The sequence below is a fragment of the Marmota flaviventris genome, chromosome 7 (genome assembly GCF_047511675.1).
Source record: "Marmota flaviventris isolate mMarFla1 chromosome 7, mMarFla1.hap1, whole genome shotgun sequence".
In the NCBI taxonomy this organism is placed as follows: Eukaryota; Metazoa; Chordata; class Mammalia; order Rodentia; family Sciuridae; genus Marmota; species Marmota flaviventris.
The window spans coordinates 108428081-108444035 of NC_092504.1; the positions used below are offsets into that span (position 1 = coordinate 108428081).

General features: G+C 34.2%; 1 pseudogene; it reads right to left on the reverse strand.

Annotated features, from left to right (window-relative positions):
• Positions 1–730: 730 nt before the first annotated feature.
• LOC114085607 (cofilin-1 pseudogene) lies at positions 731–1294 on the reverse strand (annotated as a pseudogene).
• Between the last annotated feature and the right edge of the window lie 14661 nt (positions 1295–15955).

The following is a 15955-nucleotide window of genomic DNA, read 5'->3' on the forward strand; positions in this document are numbered from 1 at the left end:
TTCTGGTTTATACTTTGAATTAGTTTCTCCTTTGATTGAATATTCCTTTATTGTAGCTCCTTCCTTTGCTGGTTCTCTATCTCTCTCACTTTCTTATTTTTTTTTTCATTTCATCTTCTAGGAATATTTTGCTGAGAATATTCTATAGTGCAGGTTCTCTAGTTGTAAATTCTTTTAACTTTTGTTCATCATAGAAGGTTTTTATTTTATCTTCAAATCTGTAGCTTAATTTTGCTGGACTTAAAATTCTTTTTTTTTTAAAAGACTTTTTATTGTCTTTTTTTGTTTGTTTGTTTTTTTGTTTTTTAAATTGAAGTTTGCTTACTGGTCCTGCTTCCATGAATGGTCAATTCCAAGAGAAAAGGGAAGGGAACCAGCCGGCACAGGGAGGGATCATCTCCACAATATTCCATTTATACACAGTACTAAACAGACAAGCACAGAGTCAATACTGTGGTTAGAAATTGGCAGCCTGGGATGGCGGAGGAACAGGTGGGAAATAGGGGTGTCATTAAAAAAAATACAGCCCCCCCCAAACTGGGTGCCTGGGGGAAGACTTGGTCTGTTTCAACCCACGAGGAAACAGAAGATCAAAAGCAGTTTGGGAAGGCCAGAACTGTCAGGGATGGAGGGAGGAGGGTGGTCCAGGGGGTGGGGGAGCTGTTTGGCAACTGGGGTGAAGGGAATGTCCTCCCCCTGTGGGGATCCCACCAGCCCCTCTGGTCTGGCAGGAAGGGGGCAGCCTGCAACCCCCTAGGGCAGGTCTGGGGCTGCCAGATGCTCCAGTTAGGGGGCTGGAGGGGGCTCACAAAGGCTTGCCCTCCAGAGAGATGACAGCAGTGCCCCCCATTTTTTCAGCCAGGTACAGTGGTGCTTGACCTGCTCATAGCAGTTTGCTTGTAATTCGTGCTTGATTCTTTTTGATGGTGTCCTTGGAACTGGCATAGATCATTTTGCTCTTAAGGGGTGCAGATTCAGGGGCCCAGAAAATAAACACCAGGTCCTCCTTCTTGCTCTCCTTGGTCTTGTAGGTCGCGTCACATAGGGCATAGCGTCAATCATTGTCTGGCAGCAGCTTGACAAAGGTGGCCTGGGGATCATCCACAGTCTGGCCCACATCACCTACAAGGATCTCCTTGCCCTCCTCCAAGATGATGTTCTTTTTGTCCTCACTCAGGCAGAAGAGCACTGTCTTCTAACGTTTCTTCACTATCTCTGGTGTTGAAGACTTGCATACCTTCATATCATTGAATACCTTGATGACACCATCAGAGACAGTCACAGCAGAAGCCATGTTTCTAGAAGCGAAAGGAAGACTGCAAGAAGAGCCTGTGAAGATGAGAGCCGCCACAGCTGCTGCCGGGATCCAACTGAACCTGGATTTAAAATTTTTGATTGGCACATATTTTCTTTCTGAGATCAAAATTCTTAGCTTTGAGGGTCTCTGGATTGAGATATCATCAGAGATCTAAATTGATTTCCCACTAAACATAATATAATATTTTTCTCTCTCAGCTTTTAAAATTCTATTCTTATCCTATATGCTAGGCATTTTCATTATAATGTGTCTTGGTGTGGGTCTGGTAATTTTGTATACTTGAGATACTATAAGCTTCTTATATTTGATTTTCCATTTATTCTTTAGGTTTGGGAAATTTTCTGATATTTCATTGAAAAGATTGTTCTTTTCCTTGGTTTGTATCTCTCTGCCTTTATCTATCCTGAAAAATCTTAACTTTTTTTTTCATGTTGTACCCTAATTCTTAGAAATTCTGTTTATCATTTTCTACCATATTCTCTGCATGGTTGACTTTATTTTCAAGATTATATATTTTATCTTTGATGCTTAGGGGTCTGTATTTCAAGGGTTCTAGTCTGTTGGTGATGTTTTCCATTGATTTTTTTTTGTTTGGTTTATTGATTCCTTCATTTTGAGCATTTATGTTTTTTTTTTCTTTTTCAGAATCTATCTCATTATTGAAGTGATATTTTACCTCCTGAAGTTTATCTCTGATTTTACTCCTTGCATCATCCTTTGTGTCACAGATAATTTTAACTATGTACATTTTAAACTTCTTCTCTTACATGTCTTCTACTGTATTGTCAATGGATCCTATTATTGGAACATCTTAGTTTGTTTGTGGCACTTTATTCCCTTGTTTGTTCATCTTGTTTTTAATGTCTGTCCATTTAGCCTTGTGGATCTGAATCAGTATAGCTTCTACCTTGTAGACTCACAGTGTCCCTGAAGGTTTCCAGTATCTCATGTTTAAGGGGGAGAAAAATAATAAGAATACCTGATGCAAACAATATACAGCCTTAAACTTAATAGCTCCTATTTAGATTTTTATAGTTTGTCAAATTAAATAGAAATTATGTGTTCAATTATTGTCTGCAAATGTTTATAAGGAAGGAGGAGAGAAAATAGAAGTAAAAAATTATAGGAAGAAGGAAAGAGGAGTTAATAGAGATTGACTGTTAATAGGAGAAAAGAGAGAAGGAGAATCCAGGGAAACAGATAAGAAAGAAGAATATATATATATGAAAAATACTTGATTTCAAAAATAATAAAAAAATATGAAAGAAGAAAAGGAAAAGAAAAGAAAAAAGAAAGGGGGAGATATCTGTGCACACTCAAACAATTTTTTCCACTAGAGTTCAAAAGTTTTTCAGCTTCCCTTCTCAACATTTAGGTGGTGTTGTCTGAAGTTTAATGTTAGTTCCACCCTCAAGACGGTTTGTGTTCTTAGGTTGAGAGTGTTAGTTCTGGAAGCAGAACTTGTAGAGGTGGGATGTAGGCTTAGTTGTACTCCAGTCTCTTGTTTTTTTTTTTTTTTTTTATTAGTTGTTCAAGACAATACAATGATCTTGACATTCCATACATTTGCGCTAAAAGCATGCAATGGAGAAAGGATAACATCTTCAACAAATGGTGCTGGGAAAATTGGAAATCCATATGCAACAAAATGAAATTGAATCCCTTTCTCTCACCATGCACAAAAGTTAACTCAAAATGGATCAAAGAACTAGGAATCAAACCAGAGACTCTACATCTAATAGAAGAAAAAGTTGGCTCTAATCTCCATCTCATGGAATTGGGCTCCAAATTCCTTAATAGGACACCTATAGCACAAGAGTTAAAACCAAGAATCAACAAATGGGACATATTCAAACTAAAAAGTTTTTTTCTCAGCAAGAGAAATACTAAGTAAGGTAAATAGGGTGCCCCAGTCTCTTCACTGGGAGCCTATTGTTCTAGAGATTTTAAGTCAGCCTACCTCCAAAGCCCAAAACTTGCTTGTTCATTTTGGAAGACTGAAGCCAGGAATTTCCTTTGGTTTCCACTCATGTGGTATAGGAGCCTGTTCTTAGCCCACTGCTCCACCTGCAGGCCCTGTGATTCCTGGTCTCTGATTCAGTATCCAGTCTTTCTCACCCCTGTCCTTGTAAATTTCCAGTCAGGCACTGCTCTTCCAGTTGGTCCTGCAAAGAGCCAGACTGGAGGGGGAGGGTTAAACCAGGTGGGTTTCTAAAACCAGTATTCCCCTTTGTAAACTTGTCTTCATGCTTGATTTTCTTCTGGTCACTTAGGCACACTCTCTGTCACACAGAGTGGGTTTGACCAGCTCATTTTTCAGTCCATACTCAGGTCTGCCAGAAATTGGCTACTTGAACTGCCAGCCCCCATGCCATGGCTGCAAAATAGTTCTTTCTGCTGTCCTCCTTGCATGCCACTAAGAGGAATGGTGGCTTTCCTCTTGTATATGGATACGGTGTAGCACAACACACTGTAATTTCAAGAATTGTCTTTGATCTGTAAGCTCTCTGTACCCTGACATGTCTAAGTCTTTCTGAGAATGGAGGTTCTTTTAATTCCTTTTTTTTTTTTTTTTTTACTGTGCTCACATAGGGAATGTTCTGTTTTGTGAGTTTAGCTGCTGCTGCTGCTTCTGGGGGGCTGGGGATCTTTCCCCTTATTTTTTTATACAAGATCTCCTGAGCCCCTGATTTGTTTTAATGTCCAGTATTAAATTCCATCAAAGTTCTCCCTATTCTTGATCATTCAGGTGATCTTGTTGAAAAGCTGCCTGTCTGCTTTTCTTGGTTCATGCCACAGACCCACCTGGGAAGTGACCCCTCTATTCCTTTATCTTCCTGTTATCTCTCTAATATATTTTTTTCCTGTAGTTTACACAAATAAAAAGAACAGCTATGCAGGAGAGTGCCAATTATTTTTTATGGTCTTTTTCTTATGCATCCTACTTTTAGACTACAGGGAAAACAACTGGATCTGCAAACATCAAACTCACATTAGACTTCTGCATTTTCTTCCAATTACTGTTTATTTGCCTAAAACTCTGGTGATTCATAACTCAATTTATGCATTGTTTACCAGCCTTTCTCTCATCATTCTAATTTATTCTCTAACCAACATCAATTGTTTTCATTCAGTTTACTTACTCCAGGTGCTAGGGATTGTTCCCCTTTTTGCTTTATTGGACATAGAATGAAATAACAAACTTAAAGATATTTTCCAGTTCACAGTTATTTCCCCTCACATGAGAGAGAGACTTGTACATGTCTGAACGATTGTGAGATCTAATTTGTATTCCTCTTGTGCTGAGCAATTCCCTGCAGAGTCCTGAACAATCAGTTGTATATCACAGCACTAAGACTAGCAATACTCCACCCATATCTGACATTCATTTGATTATTTCAAAAATGTCCTTGTATCTCTTTCTATTCTTCTTGATGAAGAATAGACACAATTTGATGAATTGTGCTTCTGTTCTATGTGTTTGTTTTTCTCATTATTGTTTAGATTAGAAACAGAAGATGACTTAAATTTTACTCATCATTTTCTCTTGATTTTCCCTTTTGTGTGTGACATTCCTAAATATATTTAGATTCTGTCTAAACTTGTAACTTGTTGTGCCATTGATGAAATCATATATGTAAATAAAGTTAGTCATATGCATTATTAATATTTTGGGTAATATTCTCATGGGATAATTATCTCCTCCTTTAAATCAATAAAGATTATTAAATTGATAACAAAGTATAAATATATTTTTGTGGCTTTTTGGACTTCTGTTTCTAGTTACATGTTAATAAATTTATTTAGCAGGAAAGATGTTTACTTCCCTTAAGAATTCCAAAAAATTTCAATATTTTTCTTACAAATATATGTCAATATTTAAACTAAAAAATATTAACTTTACTATATAATACCAATTAGTATTTATGAAGTGAATATGATTAATGTTATTTCACTGATTTAGCATATACTCTTAGAATATATACTAAATTAATACTCTAAAAATTATACATGAGTGTTTATTTGAAAATGCTAATTGTCCCTATATGTGGTCAGTTCATATAATGAAAATACATGAAAAATTGGAAAATACAACTTAGTCATTTAATAAAATCTAATGGGCAGTTACTTTGCGTCTGATACTTGATGAAGTATTTGGAATGAGAAGATGATGTAACAATGACAAATATGAACAAGTAAATATTTTTCAACTATTATAATAAATGGTTTCATAAATTTCCAAAGAAACACATATATGAGCAAATAATTCTGCCTAACTAGAGTCATGGAAATTTGACCAGGGTTAAAATCTGAGGTATGCTGTAGAGAATATAAAGGATGACATTTTTAGTAGGGTGACCAGAAACAAAGACATGTAAGTCATCCAACATAACTTAGGTATTAGCTTCCTTGAGCCACCATAACAAAACATAACAAACCAGGTGGTTTAAAACAACAGAAACTGCACACAGAACATTTTGCTGGAAATATCAGCCTGAACTTTAAGAGACGGGAAGAGGCTGAAGTGATGGCATGAGATATAAATGATGGATGTGTCCTTTGGGTTAGCTGACATTGCTTACTATGCAACATAGTAGCCACTAATCAACTTTTCATTCTCTCTTCTTCCACTGTGGTCTCCCCAGCTTCTGGCAACTGAGCTATATCTAAAACAAAATAAACTTGAAAAACCAACCCCCTCAAAAACAAACAAACAAAAATTTATTTTTCCAGTTTTGAGATCAAGGCAAGGACATAACCCATTTGAAGCATCTAGAGGCGATGCCTTGCTTGTCTCATCTAGCATTAAATATTTCTGGAGTCCTTGATGTGCTTTTCCTTTAGGTTGTACTACACCAATGTCCTTCATGGGGCTTCTTCCCTCATATACTTTGTTTATTCTAATCTTCCTAATTTTTTGAGAGTACTGGACACTGGAACTAAAATGTACTCTAATCCAGTTCATTAGAACTTGATTACATCTTCAAAGTTTTAATTTCCAAATCAAATTGTGTTCTTAGATACTGGGATTAGGATTTGAACATATTTCCAGATGATACAATTCAACTCACAACAAAGTTCCACCAAGGGGTCTTTGGAAACAAATTTAAAGGAATTGCCAAGACATACAAATAAGGAGGAAAATTATGAAATCAGCAAAGGTTTTAATCCAGATATCTACTGAAGTGCTAATTTTTGCTTTACAAAGTTGAATGTTAGACAGCTGTGGAAGATGAATTGGAAGGTGAGAATGCTCTGATGTCAGTAGAGAAGAACTACCAAAGACTGGCAAGAGGAGAGAGAGGGGGAAAAGAGAAAAAAATAAATAAAAAGATGTGCTTTTAGTGACAAAAAAGATTGTGTATAGGGAGAAGAGAGAAGAAAGTGAACTTGATGCAAATATTGGTGGGCAGGTGATTCAGTGAAAAGTAATTTCACACACAGTAAGAGAAAATAAGAGGAGTCTTGGGACAGTGAATTAGGAAGAAGAAAGCTCATTATGTTTCAGTTTTCTACAAGTAAACCTTGAAACTTGGGGAAGATATTAACGAAAATATGTTCCACTGGCAGCTGGCAATATTAGCCTGAATCTGAGAAACAGAGAGAGGCTAAAGTGATGGCATCAGATATAAATGATGGATGTGTCCTTTGGGTTAGATGACATTGCTTAGATTTATTCAAACAAGAAAAGGAGAAAACACTGTGTCATATAAGGCATTAGTATAATTTTCATGAAGAAATCTGTATTTAAACTATTTTACAGTTTAAACTAGTTAAACTGTAAAAATTTAAATCACTTAAAACTAGGCAGGAATTAAAAGTATCTCAATAAATGTTATCATTATAATCATCATCATCATTATTGCTCAGATAAAATATACTTAAATTTTATAAGTCTGTCAGGAAATTGGGTTGCTAGACCATCATAATTTTAATGAAGCTTGTATTGTAAAGATGTATTAGATTTACAGAAAAATGTGGAGATAGTATAAAAAGTTTATATATTTTTTATTCAGACTTTAAAAAGTCTAACATTCATATGGTACATCTGTTACAATTTGTGAAACAATATTGTCACATTGTTACTAATTATATTCCATATTTTTTTATTTTATAATTTCTTAGGTTTTTACCTAATATATTTTATAATTCCAGAATCCCATCCAGAATACCAAGTTATATTTAATAGCTATACCCCTGGGTTTCTCTTAACTGTGACAGTTTCTGACTTCCCTTGATCTTGATGACCTCCTTGGCCAGTAGTAAAAATACTTGTCAGATATTTTGTACACAATGTTCAGTTGGGAATTTCCTCTTGTATTTCTTATGGATTATGGGGAAGAAGACCACAGAAATAACTTGCCATCTTCATTGCATCACACCAAAGATACATATTATAAACACGATTTTCACCTTTATTGTTGACTTTGCCTGACTAGATAGTATTGTCAAAATTTCTCACCTGTAAAGTTAAATTTGCACCATCACCATGAACATCCTGAAAGAAAGTCACAATGCACATCCCATAGTGAAGGAGTGGAGAGTTTTGCTCCCCTCTTGATAACGGAGTATCCATAAAGAATTATTTGGAGTTGTTCTGTGTGGGACATTTATCTTTTCTCCCATGCTTACTTATTTATCTAATTATCATTGATATCAGTATGGAATCAATTATAGGGATTTTTTTAACAAGTTCTTTTGAAAAGCTCAGGGAACTGGTTGCTCATCTTGTATGATTCATTTTTATTGTTGTTGTTGTTGTTCTAAAATCAACCATTTGCCAAGGATCCCTGATTCCTTCTATTTAAAACTAGCAATATAAACAGATTCTAGTAGGTAAGTAAGATTATTGCAATGGAGTGCCATTGTTTCTGAATTTTCTTCAGATGATAGAGCAAAAAAATATATATTTGTGTACATTTTCTGTGTTTATGCATATGCTTATAATATTTTCTACATAAACTTTATATAAAGCTAAGCATGAGTATTTGTTGATTTCTTTATCTTTAAACCATCACCACATATATTATTCTAGCTTCTCTTTTCCCATAACCTCCTAATCCAATAGCAAAATGCTCAGCTCCCATTATCCCTCATCCATTTATTTGTTTGTTAAATTCCAGGATTAATAAATGTACAACAGTATTAGAATTGTTAACCCATATCCCTGTGAAAAAACATTGTTATCCACTAGAGGGCAGAATTTATGTAAGTTCCTTTTGCTTTTACTCTAAAATTCTTCAATCATGTCAAATATTTTTTAGGTTAATACCTTTCACATTTTCAGTAAGGCCACTTTATATATTCATATAGAGTTTAATATTTTAGCAAGAAAACTTAAAATAATTATTAAATCCACCCACAATTTATATTTTATAAAGAAAAGGAAAAGAGAAAACATCATTCATCAATAGTTTTGAATAATAGCAGTTCTAAATGAACTACTTTGCAACAGCAAAACACAGTTTCTAATGGTCTTATGAGATGTTCATTTAGTATTGTTTTAAAATTGTCTTTGTTGTGGTGAGAACATAGTTTTATAATTGCTTTACTTAAGTAGGATTATCCACATGATTTTTCAGAAAATTTAGGAAGACAATAGTGACATTTATTTTAAAATTTCTGTGCAACTATATTTCTAATATTATAATAGTTAAAAATAACAAACTAACAACTTGGAGTAAAGCAAACCAATTTGTAATGTCTTCCAGTAAATTCAATTTATCCTTTTGTTTATATTACCAATAAATATTTTAGAAAATTCAACAGACTGAATCTCTTGAGTTTACAATACCAAAACGCATCACACAACAACCCAATGTGTAGAAAAATCTTATCTTAATGAACAGTTTATGTAGTCGTAAATTGGAAACATGCTCTGTCATTTTATTATTTTTAATACATTTCAAATATGTTTTCTGTATGTTTGTTTTTTGGCACCAGGGATTAAACTCAGGCTAACTTTACCCCTGAGCTACACTTCCGGTCCTTTTTACTCTTAATTTTAAGAGAGGGTGTCACTAAGTTGCTGAGGTTGGCCTGGAACCTGCAACCCTCCTGCCTCAGCTCCTAATTACAGTAGATGAGAGCTACCATGCCTGGCTCAAATATTTTTTTTAAAAGAATAATTTGAATTTAACGACAATAACAACTGAGGATTTGGGGCATACCACGGAATATGTTGTGGGGCAGGGACATTTATATCCCCAAGGCCATGCCCCCAGTAACCTACTTTTTCTTTTCTGTCTAAATTATCTTATTTTTATCGAGCACCTATTGTTTATCAGGCACAATGTTAAATTTTGGAAACACTATAAGTAAGACAAAATCTTGTTCTCGTGGAATTTATATTCTAGTGATAGAGACAGAAAATATACAGGAAAACAACTTAAGGTAAGTACCATCTCTTTATTTTTCTTGACAATGCATCTCAATTATTTTTTTTTCTGTATTTCTATACTGATGATTTGTCTCAAAAAATTTCATGCTTACTTATACATTTTTTAAAAAGGAGAATTGTTGAAGGGATACAGCACTTTATTTTTGAACAAACAAAGAAAGAAAGATTTGATGATATATCACTGCTATTTTCAGTATCATGAGGATGAAGGCAGTGATTAGTGATCTTAAGGAGAATTTGGTGGTTACTCCAGGAAAGCAGATTTGGATGCTACCTAAGCAACTGTTTTATTTAGTCAGCTATCTGAATACCTAGATTATAACTTCCCTATTGATATGGGTAGTCAGGCAAGTTTCAAGGAACTTCTGGACTGGTACAGTACAGGAATATTAAACTATCAAAATGTTTTATAAGGGTCTTCAAGGTTCTAAGAATCAATAAATTTTGTGTTTTGATCTGTATTTTTATGTATAAGTCATTCCCCATTACACTAGAAGCTAATTGTAAGAAGGATCCAACCTCCAGATTCCCCTCTTGTGTTTATTTTATTTATTTATTTTTTATTAGTTGCACATGACAATACAATGATCTTGACATATCATACATTTGAATCAAATGGGGTATAATTTCTCATTTTTCTGAGTGTACAGGTTGCAGAATCACATTGGTTATACAGACACGTACATACATACGGCAATACTAGTGTCTATTTTATTCTGCTGCCCTTTCTATTTTCCCTTCCCCTCCACTCCCCTCCCATCACTTCTCTCTACCCAATCTAATGTGACACATTTCTTTTTTTTTCTCACATCATCATACATGTATTCTGTATAACGATGAGGGGTCTCCTTCCCTCTTCCGTGCAATTCCCCTTCTCCCTCCCATTCCCTCCCACCTCTCTGCCCTATTTAGTGGTAATCTTCTTCTCATGCTCTTCCTCCCTACCCCATTTTGAGTCACCCCCCTTATATCAGAGAAGACATTCGGCATTTGTTTTTTAGGGTTTGGCTAACTTCACTTAGCATAATCTGCTCTAATGCCATCCATTTCCCTGCAAATGCCATGATCTTGTTATTTTTTAGTGCTGAGTAATATTCCATTGTGTGTAAATGCCACATTTTTTTATCCATTAATCTATTGAAGGGCATCTAGGTTGGTTCCACAGTCTAGCTATTGTGAATTGTGCTGATATAAACATTGATGTGGCTCTGTCCCTGTAGTATGATCTTTTTAGGTCTTTTGGGTATATAGTTCAAGAAGGGGAATAGCTGGGTCAAAGGGTGGTTCCATTCCCAGCTTTCCAAGGAATCTCCATACTGGTTTCCAAATTGGCTGCACCAATTTGCAGTCCCACCAGCAATGTATGAGTGTACCTACCCCCCCCCCCCCATCCTTGCCATCACTTGTTGTTGTTTGACTTCATAATGGCTGCCAATCTTACTGGAGTGAGATGGTATCTTAGGGTGGTTTTGATTTGCATTTCTCTGACTGCTAGAGATGGTGAGCATTTTTTCATGTGTTTGTTGATTGATTGTATATCCTCCTCTGATAAGTATCTGTTCAGGTCCTTGGCCCATTTGTTGATTGGGTTATTTTTGTTGTTGTTGTTGTTGTTATTTAACTTTTTGAGTTCTTTGTATGCTCTAGAGATTAGAGCTCTATCTGAAGTGTGAGGGGTAAAAATTTGTTCATAGAATGTAGGCTCTCCATTTACCTCACATATTATTTCTCTTGCTGAGAAAAAACTTTTTAGTTTGAATTTGTCCCATTTGTTGATTCTTGGTTTTAACTCTTGTGCTATAGGTATCCTGTTAAGGAATTTGGGGCCTGACCCCACGTAATGGAGATTAGGGCCAACTTTTTCTTCTATTAGACGCAGAGTCTCTGGTTTGATTCCTAGCTCCTTGATCCATTTTGAGTTAACTTTTTGTGCATGGTGAGAGAAAGGGATTCAATTCATTTTGTTGCATATGGATTTCCAGTTCTCCCAGCACCATTTGTTGAAGATGCTATCCTTCCTCCATTGCATGCTTTTAGCACTTTTGTCTAATATAAGGTAGTTGTAATTTTGTCGATTGGTCTCTGTGTTCTCTATTCTGTACCATTGGTCTACCAGCCTGTTTTGGTGCCAATACCATGCTGTTTTTGTTACTATTGCTCTGTAGTATAATTTAAAATCTGATATCACAATACCACCTGTTTCACTCTTCCTGCTTAGAATTGCTTTAGCTATTCTGGGTCTCTTATTTTTCCAGATGAATTTCATGATTGCTTTTTCTATTTCTGCAAGGAATGCCATTAGGATTTTGATTGGAATTACATTGAATTTGTAAAGTGGTTTTGGTAATATGGCCATTTTAATAATATTAATTCTGCCTATCCATGAGCAATGTATATTTTTCCATCTTCTAAGGTCTTCTTCTATTTCTCTTTAGGGTTCTATAGTTTTTGTTGTATAGAACTTTCATCTCTTATGTTAGGTAGATTCCCAAGTATTTTTTTTTTTTGAGGATATTGTGAATGGGGTAGTTGTCCTCATTTCCATTTCAGAGGATTTGTCACTGATATACAAGAGTGCCTTTGATTTATGGGTGTTGAAAGGTATAACAGCAAATCTACTTGGAAAATATTGACACAAGAAAAATAGTGTTACTGTATCATTGATCTCTACTATTCTTATGGATTTAAATAATATCTATTCTGGGAAGACCAATATAAGCTCAAATTCTCCCCTGAACTCTATATTCATATATGCAATTGCTTATGCAATATTTTTAACAGGATACTACCTTAAATTTAGTAAGTACAAAACAGAACTCTACTCAGCCCTCTTTACATTAAAATCATATTGATTTAAATAAATATCAATATTGTCCCTCTAGAAGCATAGCCAAATCTTCAGTCATCTTTTTCTCTTCTCTCTTGTAAAACCCATAAGAAAATTCAGTCGGATCTGTCATCAGCCACTATCTAACACTGTCTCTACTCATTTTTATGAACACCATGTTTGCAGCCATATGATCTTTCTCTGAACTTTGGTTTATGGTTTGTCATTCTTCTTCCTATATACCTTCAGTCTACAATCAACATAGTGGCCTGGCTGATATTGTATAGTGTAAATTATAATGTCATTACTTTTTGCTCCAAACTATCTAATCCCACCAGTAACACACTTGCAGTCAAAGCTAGGTTTGTTTAGCTTACTGCAAGCAAGAGAAGGTGTACATAAAAAGAAACCTGGGGAGTCTCAGTAAAACAGAACTTATAGGGAGGCACTCATTAGAAAATTATAAAGATTGGGTAAAGCAAAGTCTGTTATTGATTAAGTATTGTCAAAAAAAAGAGGGCAGTTCATCAACTGGGCATCTCATTGTCTTTGTTCAGAAGGCAAGAATGGTGTGAGGGTGATAAGGAAGCAGCAATCACAAATAAGATACTAAAATAACTGATTATTTTTATTTATTTTTTTACTTTAGTGACAACATTTGTGATCATTTAAACAATGATGGACTTTTTCAGGATTACATTAATTCTAAATTTAGAATGTCAAAAAAAAAATCAAGGCAAATGCAGAATATTTAAAAATTGTACAAAATTATGCCACAAGTCTTATAAAATTATTTTGGGTACAGGCATTCAAGTGGAGAATGGAAATTGTACAGTGTCTATGTAAGCATGTTTAGTGAAATTTTTCTTATTTAAGATAACAAATAAATCTAGGTATCTAAGTTTTAATTTTGAAAATATTATCATAATATTATATCCATTCATTCAATATAATTATTGTTTGCTATGAAAATAGCAAAAATCTAGTATTTTAAATATCCATATTTTTATATTGTAAAATGAATAACTTGGGTGGTCTCTTTCAGGGTTCCTAGGATAGAGTTTTCAACCTCTTTGAATGCTTCTATTTATGCTAATGAGGGGACTTATGGTGAGTACCTCATAGTTTTGAGGTGTTTTCTAGCTGTGTTGGCAAGAAATGTGGCTATGGTGTTTGTGTTTCAAGCCAGATGATATGAGCTTGACATCTGGGGAAGAAATGATGAATATTGATTCAACTGTCATGGGAGAAGAAGTATCTCTGAAGAAGGGTCTGAGAAGTTTCAGAAATCAACTCAAGAACAACAGGGTTCTTGGCTAACATGAACAAGAATTTCAGCAGGCACCAGTCAGAGACACAGACAGAGGTTTCTTCAGGAAAGTAGATAGACATTAAAGGGGAATGAGAGTCATATTGAGAGTGAGGAACATGTTCTGGGGGTTCCCAGCATTTTTTTTTAAAGGAAACTTGGTGAGGTTGGGCATGGGAAGGTAAACAGGAATAAATATCAGTCTATTCATCTCAAGAGAGTGTCTGATGGTCTGGTAAATCTCAGGATCCTTAGGACGACATGATCAATAGTGATGGAAACTCTTAATTTATATACTTCTCAAGATATTGTATCTCTCCTTGAATAATTTATTTATTTGGGTTGTTAATTAAGAGGAAAAGGTAGATTTACAGATTTACAGATTTTCCAGGAATTTGGGAGTAAGTGGCCTGGAAAAAGAGACTGGTTTATGGAATAACAGATCTAGAAAAAATGCAAGAAAATTTTGAATTAAAACCTTATTTTCTTGTCCATCTTTTATGTCTCTTTTCTACTTGTTTCTTAATTCTCCTATCCTATCTCAAAATAACATGCAATATTACAATCCATCAAGGTTACATAATGAAACTTCACTAAAAGCATTGGAAACTTAGTTAACTAAGTTCAGTTAACTTTTCTGGTTGGTGAACACTTTGATGTGCCAAGATAGATACATCCTCATTCTATGAATATTTATTACATTATATAATTTAGCCACAGGATATGTTCCAAACATTGTTACTGCTTTGTATTAAAAAATACACATGTATTTTTTCATGAACTACATAATCCATTATCATGTGTTAACTTTTTAAGTACCTGAAAGTAAAAAAAAAAAAAAAACAACTTTAAATCATAAGAGCTTAAATGATTACTCATGCACATTTGAAACACTGATTTTAGTTCTTAATAATTACTAATTAAATGTGTGTGTTTTAATAAATGAATAACCTCATTTTTAATCTTTACTTAATTCTAATGCACTAAAATTGGTAGATTAATGATATATACATTTGCAATCCATTAATAAGTGTAACTCACAGAATTATCAGACAAAGAAAAGGGGAAAATAACAGATTCATAAAAGATGCTTGCATTACAATAAACCTGGGAGCATGAGGAGCTGAAATAAGGCCTTTAACATGTCAAATAAAACACCATCTCAGAAAGATCAATATGAGCAAAACACTCATTAGGTGAAATAAAATCCTTGTGTAAACAACTTTAAATAAAAGAGAACGGCATTAAAAAACAAGGAAAGAAAAGTTCAATCACTTTCCTACATACATCACCACAATTCAGTTTTCCTCCTGATCAAAATGAATATATTGTTCTCAACTTTATTTTTTCCACTCTGAAGAATTTATTTATATAAGCAGTTAAAACTTCATTTCTCGGAGCCACTTCATTTTCCAGAGTCAACAGTTCTTAGATTATGTTTTTGTTTTTTTCTTACGGCTTTATTAAGATACAATTTACATATGATAAAATGCTTCATTTTAAAGTGTACAGTTAAAGTGTTTTTGAGTATGTATATTCAGAGCTGTGCAACCATCATCACACTCCAATTTTAGATATTGTCTTCAGTCTATAAAGAAATTTTGTATGTAAGAGCAGTCTGTCCTTATTTTCCCCTATCCTAATACTTGGCAACCACTAATATATTTTCTATCTCTGCAGACTTTTCTACTCTAGGTATATATTTGCACTTTTAATATGTATATATGTGTAGCATTTAATTGTATATGCTCTTTGGTTATTAGTTTCTTTCACTTAGCATTCTTTCAACATTGTTGCATACTCAAATCTTAATTCTTTTTTTATTGGAAATAATATTCTATTAGAAGGATGTACTACATTTTCTTTATTAATAAGTTATGAACAATTGCTTTGATACCATTTTCAGATTATTATAAAAAATAAATAATGCTTATTTAAACAGTTGTGTATGAATGTTTACCTGTGCATATTTTTAATTACCTTGTTTACATACTTAGGAGTAAAATTGATGGATCATTTGGTGACATTATATTGAACTTTTTGAGTAATTGTTAAACTATTTTTCAAAGTGATTGAGCATATTATTTTCTTATCAGCAAT